Consider the following 15,196-nt stretch of genomic DNA (forward strand, 5'->3'; position numbering starts at 1 on the left):
TCTGTGATGCCACACCTGGCTGTCCCACTGCTTTCTTCTCATTTGTCACACAGTTCCTTAGAGTTCATCTCTGTCCGGTTATTGAATCTACACTTATTCCTAGATTCTCCATAGATACTGAGACCCAGCATACTCCCAAGCATCTGACTGTTCTGATCTCTCAGTATTTACCTACCAGGAATTGTTCACTTCCTGACCCCCTTCTTTCCACTCTGCTTAAATGTCAGAAGGGCAACATGAGCCCTCTGGTGCTGGTTCCTACCATCCAGTGGCTTCAGCAGTGAGTGCTGTAGACCGTCCTTCAGAGACCCAGTTTTCAGCAGGGATCTGCTGATGGGCACACAAATCATGTGTGCCTGCAGATTAGTCAGCACAGCTAAGCACCAGCGATCGGGAGTCAGCAGGGCCCATTCTTGCTGAAGCTCCACTGTTCCTTTGCAATCTCTTCAGGATCTCTACAGAAGGAGAGGTCAGGCAGGATTGCACATGATCCTGGAGACGGTGCTGCACATGCATACAGAGTCATGAACCAGCAGCCACATCACACCTACACAGAGAGGGAGCCCCCTTGTACTGCACAGATGCTGATGACAGCCATATAGCACAGAAGGGAATCTGTGCTCCACAAAGCAATGGGAGGCAGGTTGATATGGTGCTGGGAGAGGCTGGTGGTCATTCCTGGGATCAGTTACCATCGGCTTCCCAGATCCGGTTAGTGAGTTTCAGCCAGACAGTGGCCAATAGGAGTGAGTGTAAGAGGCAAACTTCAGCACATCCAGGATTCCATTAGGACATGACACTGACCCTAGCAGGGTCTTCAGTGGAAACAAAAGCTTTGTTCAGATCCTCTTCAGGTTTACAGTGTAGACAGTGTTACCTGTCTTGTAGACATACTATTCCATCTGGAAGTAAACGTTAGTGCTGCCCGCCTGTGTTACTGTCCTTGACCTTCAAAAAGCAGCTAAGGGAGGCAGGGTTTATTCTGGCTCATAATTTGAGGGTGTAGTTTGTTATGACAGGGAAGGCACAATGATAGGAGCATGAGACCACATCCTCACAATGGGTAGATCAGTGACTCTCAATCTGTGAGCTATGACCTTGTCATAGGGCTCATAGGGGTTTTATGTTTTTGTTTGTTTGTTTGTTTGGTTGGTTGGTTTTTTGAGACAGGGTTCTGTGTAGCCCTGTCTGTCCTGGAGCTCACTCTGTATATCAGGCTGGCTTCAAACTCACAGAGATCCACCTGCCTCAGCCTCCCGAATGCTGGGACTAAAGGCATGCACCACCACTGCCCGGCTGTCTCCCTTTCTTTTTACTCAGTTCAGGACTCTAGCACCCACATTCAGGGAAGGTGTTATCCTCTTAGTTAATCCTTTCTGGAAAGGCCCTTGTGATATAGTCAAAGATATAGCTCGCTGATGTCCTGTGTGTTTAATACAACAACTTGACAATGGGAATTAAGTAAAACAGCATTTTAATGGGTCCCAGTTGCAAGGAATTTGAAGACATCCTTCTGTACTGCTGACAAGACACCAAGGGCCCTGGATACCAGGCGTGTTTTCCTTCAGCTTACGATAGAAATAAAGAACAATGCCATGTGGGCCCTGTTCCATCTACCCAGGACCAGGGTGGCACCACATACAGTGGGCTGGGCCTTCCATGTCAATCCATCAGTAGTCAAGAAAATGTCCCAAAAACCTGCCCACAGGCCAAAATAACAGAGGTATTTTCTCAATTGAGGCTACCTCTTCCCAGTTTGTGTCACGCTGACAGAGACTACCCCAAGGAGTGGTAAAAGCATTTCTTTCAAGTTCCTATTTGCCCTCTGAAAACACATCAGAGATCCTGAAAGCACTACTGATCTCGAGTCTTTCTCTTTAGTCTGTCCCCAACTCTTCTAAGAAGTTCTAACTCCCTTCTGCATCCCCACCACCTCCCAAACTCAGGTGCTCCTGCCCTCCCACATGGGCCTCTGTAGCCAACCTGTCTAAGGCATCCCTTGTAAATTCACTGTCCACTGTGACAGAACCATGCAATCTACATTGTTGCCAGATGTCTTACTAAAATATGAAGTGGATCACATTATTCCTCTTTTCCCCTCAACTTTAATTTTATTGAAAATAGATTTTTAATACAATATATTCTGATTAGTTTCCCCTCCCCAACTCCTCTGAGTTCTTCTCCAAATCCCCTCCCATATGAATCCACACCCTTTGTCTCGCACTAAAAATCAAACAGGCATCTAGAGAATAATATTAAAATAAAATAAAACAAAACAACCTGGCATAGGACAAAACAGAAGAGTCATGGGGAAAACACCACATAGTCACAGAAACACACACACGTTCTTACACACAGAAATTCCACTAAAAACACAAAACTGAAAACCGTGATATATTCAGAAAGGATCTGTAATGTTTGAAAAAAAAAAAAAAAGCATGAGACAGAGAACAAGGCACTGCTGAGCTTGTTTGTGTGGCCATCGACTACTGGGCCTGGGGCCTAAAGAGTGGTGTGTATTCTCAGTGAGAGCCGTTGGGGAGAACTCATTTTTCATTTGTGAGTGGTTATCAACTGGAGACAGCTTCTGAGTTAAGAATAGGGGTTTGTGTCCACTTCTCTCAGTGCTGGACCCCATCTGGTGCAGACCTGTCCAGACCCTGTGCACGCTGCCACATCTGTGTGTCCATCCTGCTACTTCTAGAAGGCCTTGTTTCCTTGGTGTTCTCCATCCTCTCTGGCTCTTACAATCTTCTCTTCCACAGGGCTCCCTGAGTCCTGAGAGGAGGGATTTGATGGAGACATCCCATTTAGGACTGAGTGTTCCAAGGTCTCACTCTCTGCACATTGTCCAGCTGTGGGTCTCTGTATTTGTTCCTGTCTGCTGCAGGAGGAAACCTCCCTGATAATGGCTGAGCAAGGCAGTGGTCTATGAGTACAGAAGGATATCCCTAGCTTTTCTGGTGTCAGGTTCTTGGCCACCCAAACAAAGTTGAGGATGGGTTCTATCTCATGGCATGGGCCTTAAATCCAATCAGATACTGGTTGGTTACTTTTACCTGACATTCTTTAATGCCTAAGTCTTATGAGGGAAAAACTGTGCACTGCCCAACTTATCTTTCTGAACCTCTGGGTATTGATCACACATTGCTCACACATGCTACTCAGCACCTAGAGCTGCCTTTCCTGACTTCTTCTCTGAGGAAACTTCTACACACCACTTTCCTCTCACCTCCTGCTGTAGCGTTCTCATATCTGGGTAGAGTTAATCACTCTCTTCTGTGTCTCCCTGGCCACTGTGTATGGACCTTTATTACAGTCATTTCACACAGCACTGTTGGCTTTCTTCATTACCTAGACAGAGGGCCAGTCTTATAAACCAGCAAGGGGCCTGTAGCTTAGTTTCTCAAAAACAAACCAAAAAACACCCCCCCAAATCAAAACAAACAAACAAAAACACTTCATCTATAAATTATTTTTGTAAAAATTAATTTTCTTCATTTCAAGAAGTACTTTTTTTTTTTTTTTTTTTTTGGTTTTTCGAGACAGGGTTTGTCTGTGTAGCTCTGGCTGTCCTGGAACTCATTCTGTAGCCCAGGCTGGCCTCAAACTCACAGAGATCCACCTGGCTCTGCCTCCCAAGTGCTGGGATTAAAGGCTTGCACCACCACCGCCCAGCTTCAGGAAGTACCTTTTATGTGTGCTAGTGAAACCAATGCTTTAAAACTAGCATTGGAATTCCAGAAATTAGAATAAGTCAACATAATGTGGTAAAGACCAATAAGAGTGCAGTGTAGAGATTTTAGTAATACATTTAGTTTTTTGTGTTTTGTTTTGGTTTTTTTGGGACAAGGTATCACTATTCAACTCTGGCTGTCCTGAACTCACTCTATAGACCAAGCCGGCCTTGAATTCACAGAGATCTGCCTACCTCTGTCTCCCAAGTGCTAGGATTAAAGGTGTTAGTCACTATACCCAGCTATGGTTTTAAAACATCTTATATGCTATTTTAGAAATATATCTTGGTAACAATTAATATCAGGTATATTTCCAGAACAAGAGTGTTTTAGGAAATATATGTGGATGTTTCCCACTCTGACCCTGAACTGTCAGGGGTTGGGATCTGGCTCAGCTCAGCAGGAGAGCACTTGCTCAGTATCAAGGCCTGGGTTCAGTTCTCAGCACCAGGTGAACACACATACCAACATCCCAAAAATTGAAGTTTTGGGGTATTTAGATTGAATACTCAATATTTCAAAGTGCTAATATTTGATATGAAGGCCAAAATAAAACAATGGTGTGTTTCTCTGTTAATATTTGCAACCGTATTAATATTTAATACCGTGATGGTGGTTTTGCTCTATTTCAGATGAAATCCTCATATATGGGATTATGTGTTCTAAGAGTTATGGACCCTCTTAAAGATTGAGTCACCCCATCAAACTGTTTGCTGGAGTTTCTCTTTACATCCCAACTCACATATGAAAGTACCCTTTTTATCTTACCAGCTTGAATACTATCTTTTATGTAAATCTCTACTAATATGATAGCCAACTGAAATTGACATCTCGGCGTGGATTTGCGATTGCCCTGAGCATAGGATAAGAGCAAGGCTTTCGAGTCAAGCATGCATTACATTTAGGTTTAAGTCATCGTGCTCTGCCATTTCCCAGCAAGGCTGCAGTGACAAAAAACTCTTTGGAGGCTCCCCTTTATTCACTAGTTATTTTAATGCCAATAAGAGCTTTCACCTTGAGCCCAGGCTGGTTGTAATCATTAAACAAGGTAGTCATGTGAAAGCACTTCACACTGTTCTGAACACATGACCACGACTAAATGCTCCATTTTCAGTTGCAAAGTGTACCAGAGACTTCAGTTTGATCTGTGTACTATTTAGGGATTTGCATAACATTTTTACTGTGGAAACAGGGTCAGCAAGTGTTCCTTTGGTGGTCTCCAAGAACCACATAAACCTGTTTGGTTACAGAGCGCGCACCTGCTTCCCATCCTTGAGGAATTTGAGATCTAAACGCTTCTGAGATTAACCTGGGATCTCTGGGGGCTTTTTAATTGTTTAGTGAGGTCTCTAATGGCGATGGTGGTAACTCACTGAAGACGGGAAGACGAGGCTTGGTGAAAGGGATATGCATGCAGAGTTACTGGGAAAAGCTACTGTCCCAGCAAAGGGAAGCCTAAGGCCGGGAAGATGAATTATTTGTTCTGTAAAAGTTAAGTACACTAGAGTTTTATTTGTATTGAAAGTTCATTTACGAAAGAAAGCATCTTATCCGGAATGCGGCAGACTGGTAAGGTTTGTATCGTTGCTGTTTGTACAGTCACACCAAGTGTGACTCTAAATCACAGCAGAAAATACCCAGGGCTGGTAGCACGGAGAGAACCCCACCAGAAGAAGCCAGCCACTCTCTCTAGTCTAGTGAGTGGACGACAATGAGACTATGGGTCAGATGGCTAACTTTTTCCAAGTCTAGAATAATTTAGGTTTGGCTGCTCTTTGGGTCCTACTTCCAAGTTTTTCTTAACCTATTCTTTCTAACTGTATCCTTGCTAAAAACAAAACCCCCCAGATCACATTATAGGCTCTTTGAGGGAACTTAAAACACTGCAAAATTGAAAGCAGCCAGCCTTTCTATTTGGTTAAAATCTGCACAAAATAAACGTTCTTTTGTTGCAAATCCTGGGCCCGTTTCCCTCTCCAAGCCGGGGCTCCTGATGCCTAGCACCCAACGACACCCCCGGAGCGGCTCCCCGGGTCTCCCTCCTCCCGCCCCCCTCCTGGGAACAGCTCCACCTCGGGGGGCGCTGGAAACGCCCTCCGTGAGTTCCCTGGCACCAGCGGGAGTTTCAAGTTTCCACCGGCGGGGCGGGGGCAGGCGGCGGGCGCGCTCGGGCCGCGCGGCTCCGCGTCGTTCACTGCGGGCTTCGGACTCGGGCTGCCGCTGGCCCGTGGCGTCCTCGTCCCTGGGGAAGGCTTCGCGAAGGCCCCGCAGCGCGTCCCCTGCCGCCCCCCCCCGCCGGCGGAGACCCGTTCGCCTCCGCCCGTGGCGCCGAGCTCCCCACTGGGTGGGGAGCCGGGAGAGACGCCCTCGCTGCGGCCGCGGGGTTGGCGCTCGGGCCCCGGCCTCGCCCGCCACTGGCGGGCCGCGGGAGGAGGGGGCGCGGGGCGGCCCCGCCTTCCCCCCCGAGGAGGCGCCGGGCGGCCATATTGCCGAGCTGTCTGCGGCGGCGGCGGTGGCGGCGCGTCTCCTCTCCGGCGGCTCAGGGCTCGCACCGCCGCCTCTCCGTTCGCTCGCTGCCAGCCGCGACGCCCCCGCCGAGCCGCGCCTCAGCCAGCCGACGGCGGGCAGGGAAGGAGCCGCTCATTTTCGGGGTAAGCCCTGCTCGGCGCGCTCCCTTGCACACCCCCCCACCTCCCCCCCCACCTCCCCCCCGGCCCGCTCGCCCGCTCGCTCTCCCCGCCGTGGCGCTGAGGTGGCGGCCAGAAGTTGCCGGGCTGTGGCGCCGCGGGCCCGGGGCCTGGCGCGCCTCCGAGACGGGCTCGCGCCTGGCCGCCCGAGAGGCGCCGCGGTCGTTAACGGCTGAGCCAGGCCGCTTACCCGGAGCCTCCTTGCCGCCCCGTGCCGTCCGCCGTCGGCCTGACCGCCCCGTGCGTCGGGCGGGTGCGGGTTCCCGCCGCCGCCGCCGTGGACTGGGCCCCAGGCTCGGCCCGGCGCGCCCCCGAGGGCCGTAGGGAGCGTAGGTCGGAGGCTCGCCCGCCACCCCGGGAGGGGAGGCACGGTTAGAACTTGTCCCCGGCCTCCTGTGGGAAAGTCGGGGTGTTGGATTACTGGAGAGCGTGTGGACGCCTGAGCAGCGGAAAGGGCTGTCCGCGTTGCCGGGCTGGGGGCGCCGGCCGCTCCCGCCGCGCGAGCCCGCGAGGCCAGGCCCGGACTCCCTGCCGCCCTTACCTGCTGCTGCTGCTGCTGCTGCTGCTGCTGCAGCTGCAGCCCTCCCGGCCCCCGGACTTGGCCCGGGTCGCGGAGTCGCCTGGTGGAGTGCCAGCGGACCCCACCAGGAAAGTTCGCATCCCCACCTTGCCGGGCTCCCAAACTCCGTCTCCGAGCTAAGTTTGAACAGGGGTAGTGCGTTATTTCAGTTGAAAAAGCACGTCTGTTCCCACACAGATGTTTCTCTAAACGTTGCCAGGATTCTGGGTGGGTTTTTTTTTTTTTTCCCACCCTTACCCTAAAAGAGTGGTTATTCGTTGGAAATGTGTTTTAAGAGGTCAACTTCATAGAAAATGTATGCAAATACAGTTGAGATTTTGCAGAAGAGGTGCGAGCGCGACGCCCCGTCGGCTGTGTGGAGGCACCAAGATTTGCATGATGTAAATGTAAAAGCCCAGGATAATAAGGGTTTATATGATTAAAGAGTACTTGGACACTGCAATCTATTGTTGACCGAGCATCTTTTTTTTCTCCCCCGTAGAATACTTATAAGACTATGACGGAGCACAGAATAAACAATTGCCCTGTTCATTTTGCTGCATAAATAATGGCTTAATCCGCTTGCCAAAACAGCATCACTAGATCTGGAAGAGAGGCTAATGTTTAGGATTGCATTTTTTTTTTAATCTTTAGAATTTCGCTTCTTGCACCAGTGTGCAGTTTATCTTTCATCATAATAATTTTTTTTCGAATGTGACAAAATGCAGACTCCTTTTCAAGTTGTCAGTATGCTGTGAAAAGAATTACACGGGCTTTTCTTTGCTTAGACCCCTTTGGAAACTGTATTTTGGAATTTAATAAGCAGTTAATATTTGGAATGAATAGTCATAGGAGTCTTTAGCTTTGTTTACATGAGGAGGAGTTTGATTGTGACACTTAAGAAATGTTAAGCCCTTGTCCCTGTGGGTCACACATACTGTTTTTTGTTCATTCCTGGAGCTTAACACGGGAGAGAATGTAGGAGGACCTCGGAGATGTTTGTGGAATTGATTGCATAGATTTTGCTGTGGGAAAAACACTTGGAATCTTAATTTTGTGGAGACTGGTTACTCAGGTGGAAATCATGCTGCTGCTTTTATGTGTGATGGTTAAACAGCAGGCCTTGTTCTTCTCCCTCTCCAAGCTCTCAGTAGTCACGTGGGCGATAAGGGCAAGAGCTGGTTTTTTGTTTATTGCTTTACCATTCCCAAGAACAGAATTGATTTTTTTATTAACCAGTTTTTAAGCTCTGGCGAGTGATTGGAAGACGTACAGATTTTATTATATTTTAATTTCTCAAATCTTTTTTGTTGTTGTTTGTTTTTTCGAGACAGGGTTTCTCTGTGTAGTTTTGGTGCCTGTCCTTCCTGGATCTTGCTCTGTAGACCAGGCTGGTCTCGAACTCACAGAGATCCGCCTGGCTCTGCCTCCCGAGTCCTGGAGGCATGCGCCACCACCACCCAGCTTCTCAATCTTTTAGTATAAAAATTAAGTATAATCTAATATAATAGATTCTGAAATGTTGAGTGATGATGAGGGTCCTGGATTTTCATTTATTTTAAATTTAGTGCATTTTAACCCGAGCCATTTCCAAATGGGGTGGCAAATCTTTAACTTTTTTCCCCAAAGACCAAAGGCTTGAGGTATTGTCCCATTGAGATAGTGAAGACTGAGCGGTGCAGATGGAGCATATCTGTAGGGCATAGGTAATAGCTTCCTGTTACTGGTGCAGTCTGGGAGATGAAAAGTCACTCTGTTGGATGGCTTGTGCCTCTTACTGTTGCAATCTGGGAAGAAAGGAAGTCACTCTTGGATGACTTGGGCCTCCTGCTTATCAAGAGCTGTTGGGCACTAATTTACCCTGTTGACATCCTGGATGTGGAGCTGGATTAAGTTGCTACTCTACAAGGCTATTTTAAGTTTCTTGACCATAGGTGTCACTAGAGGGAGTTCCGGGAAAGCCTTGACTTCAGTAGCTCATGGCATTGGAGATAGAGGTATCCAGTCTGATCTCAGAGAGTTACTCTATCTCGAGTGTGTTAAGGCTGTTCCATCTGGTTCATTTATTAAGTTTCTTTATTCAGCTTCTTAGTATTTATGTTGGATGTATATCTTAAACCATTAAAAAAAACTATAAAGGTAATACATTATATGGTAAAGTTATAATACCTAGAAGGATGTTAAGCCACAGAGTAAAAATCTTGTCTTCTCGCCCCAGAACTCAGCATTTCATAGTACATAGGTAATTGTCTTGCGTATAGAAAGTGGTAGCACTTCTTCAAGGATGAGCATGCATGCCTTGCTCCTTATCTGTGGGTCTCAAGTCTGTTAGAGTAAGGTGCTGTAACAAACCCTGACATGGTGTTTATTACTTATATTAAACATCAAGCATTTGTATTTTTCAAATTTTCATCATTTGAATGAAATTAGTGGAATTTGCTGTACCAATTCTCAGAAGTGTTTGTATAAGCACATGTGCTAATTTTCTTGGTTAATGATTATTGGTGAGGTTTACCTTTTTTTCTTCCTAAAGTATAGCATAAATTTACAGTAAAAGTTAGTGCACACTCAAAAGCATGTACACTGCACACGCACTCACAAAAATGTTGTCTTTTGAAACAGTTATATGATTTGGAATAGCAACATACCTATATAATATGTATCTTTACCTGGAAACTGATTAGGGAGGAATAGTTGTCTATATGATTAATTTCTTCTCTGTTCTTAATAGTGGACCCTAGTACCAGCTTCTCAGAAAAGGTGGAGGTTATATAGGGCTTCCTCCACACCAAATAACAATTATGTATTGCAGTTTTTACAAATTCATCAATTTAAAATAACTAGAATTTTAAATGATTTATTTTTATTTCATATGTATTGGCATCCTTGCCTGCATGCTTATCCACATGAGGGTACTAGATACCCTGGAACTGGAGCTATAGACAGCCATAAGCTGCCATGTGGGCTCCGGGTATCGAACTAGGGCGCCAGGTCCTCTGGAAGAGTAGCCAGTGCTCTCAACCACTGAGCCATCTCCCCTGCCATAATAATGAGAATTTTTGTTTGTTTCTTGTTTTGTTTGTATTGAGACAAGGTGTCTGTAGCCCTGGCTGTCCTGTAACTTATGTAGAAGTTACTGCTGGCCTGCAACTCACAGAGATCTGCCCCTGCCTCCAGAATGTTAAGATTAGAGATATATGCCACCATGCCTTGATAATAACCTAGTTTTGTTGAACAGGTACTTGCTATAAATTGGGGTATGAGTAAACTTTGTCTTTTCTTTATAGTGGCCCTTTTAAGTATAATTCCAGATTACATATATTATGTTTTATGAGGATCACTAAACTTTATACATCTAGCAATGTGATGACCAAAAAATGCTAATTACATTTTTTTATGCTTTATATACATTGGAAATAATAAAGTAGTAAAGTTAATTTACTTGGAAAGATTGTTTAGTAACTTTTGTGTATTAGTCTGCCGGTTAAAATCTATAGGCCAAGTCCAGCCTGCTCACGTTTTTTTTGTAAATAAAGTTTTATTGGAACTTGTTTGTATATATTGTCTGTGTCTACTTTTGAACCATGATGGCAAACCATATGGCTAACAACACCTAAAATAGGTTTGCTCACCTCTAACTTAAAAGAAAAACGAACAAAAAGCTCTACTATATTGAAAGAATGTTTTAAACTGGGCCTAGTGGTACAAATTTCTATCCTAGCTGCCCTGGGATGAGGCAGGGGATTGCAAGGCCATCCTGGAAAACTTAGACCCCATCTCAAAATAAAGAAGAATAAAAGGGCTCCAGATGTAGTTCACTGGTAGTGTACCTAATAGAATTCAATCCCCATTGGCTGGGTGGGGATTGGACATGTTTTTAGATACAGTATCAAAGAAAGGAGTACTACATTATTATTTTTCTCTAAGATAGTACAATTTATAAAGTTAAGTTACCTCACTATCAGTAACTGATATACAGTTTTTTCTAAACTTTAGTTAATTCTTATTGGCTTTCAGGACCTTAAATGTTTTCTTTAATTTGTAAAAAGTGGACATTAACTAAGGTTTGCTGCAAGTGAATTTGTAAAGTTTTGAGCCTTTACATCATTTAAAATGCACTACCAGAGACTGGGGCCATTCCCTCTGGCTCAGACTAAGATTATTTTTTCTCTGGTTAGCTGCAGGGAAGATTGTTTTTTACTCTGGTTAGCTACAGGGATGAGTTGACTATCTTGTCTGGATACATAGTATCCAAGGGATAAGGGAGGATTCTTTTCCAGAAGTCTCTCCCGAGATGTCTTCTCCTGCTCCTTGGCCAGGATTGAGGCATGTTTCATATCTCCCAACATTGGCACTGTTAATCAAATTATTTTAATTCTGTTCCCATTATTTTCCTTAGTCATGTACCAAATGTATTGGATTTTTTCTTGTCCCCAAATAAAAACAAAGTGACCTGTCATACATTAATATACTTAATATGAATATGCAATTTAATGGATTTTTTTGTTCAAAACTTAAAATATAAAACGAAAAACATTGATTGCTGTTAAAGTGCTTTATTGAATTATTATGCACAACTAATCCAGCCTCCTGCCAGTTTTTGCAAGTAAGGTTTTATTTGAACACACTGTAGTTCATTTACTTAATTACAAAGAATAATTGCAACATAGACTGTATGGCTTATGAAACCTAACATGTTTATTTACCTGGCCCTTTGCAGAAAAAGTTTGCTGACCTTTGTTTTAAGATGTCAGTCATACATCCAGGCAATTGTTACAATATGGTAAATACCTGTTGGCTTTTAAGCCTGAAAGATGGACAGAATACTGAGGAATTGACGGTGTAAAGAACAACACGTGTGAATGTCTTAGTGTGTTAAGTGAGATTTTCATGTATGTCAGCTGGAATTAAGAGTAGTGTGTAAAGTTCTAAGAATCTTCTGTGATGTCAATTTGGATATCACTTGCTTTCTATTTTTTTTTAATTTCAAATCTTCCTGTTTCTGTAAATTAATAGTCTTTAAATAAGACAACCAGAGGAGATGTATTTATCCTTAAAAAGAATCTCCTTTCATAAAAGGGATAATGAGGACTTACAGAATCTTAGGTATGGTTAATTGACAGTAGTCTTTCCAAGTGTGTTGTGCCTGTGGTCTGTTGGCTAATAAGCCTCCGAGGATAGTTACGTGCATCCCAGCACATCTGTGGATGGCAATGCCATGTTGAAGTGTCAAAAGTTGGACAGTCATTGTTGACGGGGTAGATAAAACTTTGTTAGATGTCAAGAGAACTTTGAGACCTAATTTTTATTTTAGGTTCTAGACTTAGAGAAACTATACAGACTTAGTTTGGTATTGAGTAGAAGTGTATATACTGGAAAGCTTACTACTCTCACCTCGAACACACAGCATAATTACAGTCATTATTAAATGTGACATTTACTCTGTGTGTGTGTGTGTGTGTGTGTGTGTGTGTGTGTGTGTGTTTTACTGTTTCTTACTAGTTTGGCCATTTTATAACATTAAAATGAGAAGAAAATGTTTTCCTTGACAATAACCAACAGCTAAAGTGAGTATTAAGTGTAAGCCCAGCTCATCAACAAAAGCAACAGACACCTGAGGACCTATTGTAAGACAATCACCATCCTAATTTCTCAAAAGGGAGACTGGGTATCAGAAAATTAGAAGCTGAATGGTTTTTATGGTAGTAGACCGGCCAGGTATCCTTATTGACCACACAACATGTCTTATTTTAAAGATGCTTAAGGCATTGTATTAAATTTTGAAAAATCAGCTACTGCTGTGTAATGTCTAGTGTCTCAAAATAAGATGTAGAAGTATTTGTGAGAGTTTCTCAGTTCAGCATGAGTCTTTGATTCTTTACCATGACTTACATGAACTTGCCTTCCTTTTACTGTTTCTAAATGTTTATTTCATGGTTTAAAAAGTTTTCTTAAATGGAAATGAAGCAGTTGTGCTGCAGATAGCTTACATTTTATTCTAACACATGTTTACAAATGATAATGTACTGCTTACCTTTCTACTCACCCTAGGAACAGTACAAATTATTTCCAACATTTTTTAGGTCAGAATTGAAATTCAGGGTAAATGTTATTTTTGTAGTTCCGTTTTACATTTAAGGTTTAGAAATTTGAATTTCCTCAAAACTTGTGAATATTTTCTTGAAAGTATCTTTAAAACACAGACTACATCTACATGAGCAAGTGTCAAATAGATTTAGAATTCCCTGTCACTCATGTAGGAAATTCAGCTTCTGAGGTGAACATTCTGGTTAATTTTCAGCTTTGAAATTTTCAGAGGTTGGTTTTCGATTTGATAATGGTAGAGGAGAAAGCTTTCTTGGCCTCTTCTTAAAAGTCTCATTTGTTGTCTGGGACTGGCTTGCCTAGAACTGCATGAGGAAGTCAGAGTAGGTCAGTCAGAGCCCAGAGCCAGGGCTTGGAAGGACTCTGACCTCACGACTAGCTCCATGCCTTTGGGCAACTCACTTACTCACCTGGGTCTTCCTTTTGGAGGTGTAGGGGTTGGAATGCTCAAGTGGGGTGGGGGAAAGACAAGCAGTTATGAGGATGAGACCATGTCTGTAAGTGCCTTTGAAGTGAGCATTCTGCAGACGCTGAGGCAACCTTGTCCTCTGCACTTCACTTGGGAATCACATGGGGGGCGGGGGCGGGGTGGGGGGGAGAAAGAAAAGTATTCTTACACCATTAAACACTGCTAGTTTATAATAAACACTTGTTGCTATTTTTAAGGTTTTAAACCTGAGGGTATGTGAACTTGGATGGAGAAAGTTACATCCTTGTTCACATATTCTGTTATAAATGTGGCAGTATCAGAGAAACTTGTTTCCATAGAATTTATTAGGGATCTTCATAATACATTCAAGTTTTCTCAATATAGTATTTATAATGATCTTTATTTACAAATCTGGTGATTAAATCCAGTACTACTGTCATTTAAAGTGTTAGAAGCACATATATTACTTTGACATAGATTTGTGTATTTTAAATTTTGATAATTATATTCAAGAATGGTAGGTTTCTTGTAATTTTTTGCATTTTATAAGCTTAACTTTACCTCTGGGTTGTGGTTCATAGGGCAGAGTGTCCTATGCAGGAAGAAGGATGGAGTTGTTCTTTTGTCAACGACATAACTCTGTTTATTAGCCCGCCAGTTACCTTATTAATGCATTGTCCTTTTGTCTTTGTAATACTGCTTCCTTGTTTCCCAGTAAATTGGACAGGAGTTCTTTTGGAATTTTATGCGAAGACAACTCTTGTGCTCTTCCACAGTTTGAATCCCAAAAGACTGAAAACAATTACAATTAGGCCTTGGGAAAAGAGTAACTTGAAAGTAAAATTAGTTTGGTGTTAATTATTGAAGCTTCAATGTAAGCCGTTAATAGACTACCCCTTGCAACACCTGATGCAGCACCAAACCTGTTGGTCTGTTGTGCTGCTACTGCAGCCGAGATCTACTGTGGCTCCGGCAGGGCATCCTCTTTTGTGTGAGGAGGGTCAGCTCAGAATTGAAGGACAGAGGATGCTCTATATGAGTATTTTGTCTTTACTGTGCAGCATTGTGTTTGTTCTTGTGGGTACTTTGCTGGAGGTGGGAGACAGCTGAGGCCAGCATCTCAAGACGGACAACAAACTGCTGACTGGGTAGTTGCTGCTCCTGTTGTGCTTGAGAGGAAGTTGATGTGGAAAAGAGGTAGGGTAGGGCCTCTTGAAGTAACACGGGAGTGGGAGAATCTGGAATGGGGAAATTGATTACATTAATAAACCTGCAAGTGAAATTTTAAAAAATTAAAAAGGGGAGGAGAGAGAGTCATTGTTTTCTGAGTAATAACACAAGAGAAGAGAGGAAAGGCACCAATGTTTGGTACACAGAATGTGTGTTTGGCGGCTGTGGAGATATTTAGAGGAGAAGGATGCTGAAAACAAAGTTGGCTTCAGGTTAGAAGAGTGGACTCCTAGGATATGTGTGTATATTACTTGACCTTCCAAATGATCTTTATCGTCTACCCTGCTACTAGGGGTGCTGGTTTTATTTAAAGTATATGACCCAAAAAGGGGCTAGATATGCACCATTCATGTTAAATAGTATCTTGATATGCACATTGTTGAGTGATCACTAAATTGACTGAAACCTAGACTTATTCCATTTACACGTGGGTTTGTCCTAGAAATTT

General features: G+C 43.7%; 1 protein-coding gene across 3 annotated transcripts in view; it reads left to right on the forward strand.

Annotated features, from left to right (window-relative positions):
• Positions 1-6,190: 6,190 nt before the first annotated feature.
• Rdx (radixin) overlaps positions 6,191-15,196 on the forward strand; it is a 48,428-nt gene continuing 39,422 nt past the window's right edge. The window contains exon 1 of one of the 3 annotated variants that reach the window (XM_059267883.1): positions 6,191-6,388. The gene's annotated coding sequence lies outside the window, so the exon portion shown is untranslated. Of the gene's footprint in view, positions 6,389-6,776; positions 6,796-15,196 lie in introns of those variants that run through there. The other 2 variants (XM_059267884.1, XM_059267882.1) reach the window with 2 other exon arrangements.

The sequence above is a fragment of the Peromyscus eremicus genome, chromosome 7, assembly GCF_949786415.1.
Source record: "Peromyscus eremicus chromosome 7, PerEre_H2_v1, whole genome shotgun sequence".
In the NCBI taxonomy this organism is placed as follows: domain Eukaryota; kingdom Metazoa; phylum Chordata; class Mammalia; order Rodentia; family Cricetidae; genus Peromyscus; species Peromyscus eremicus.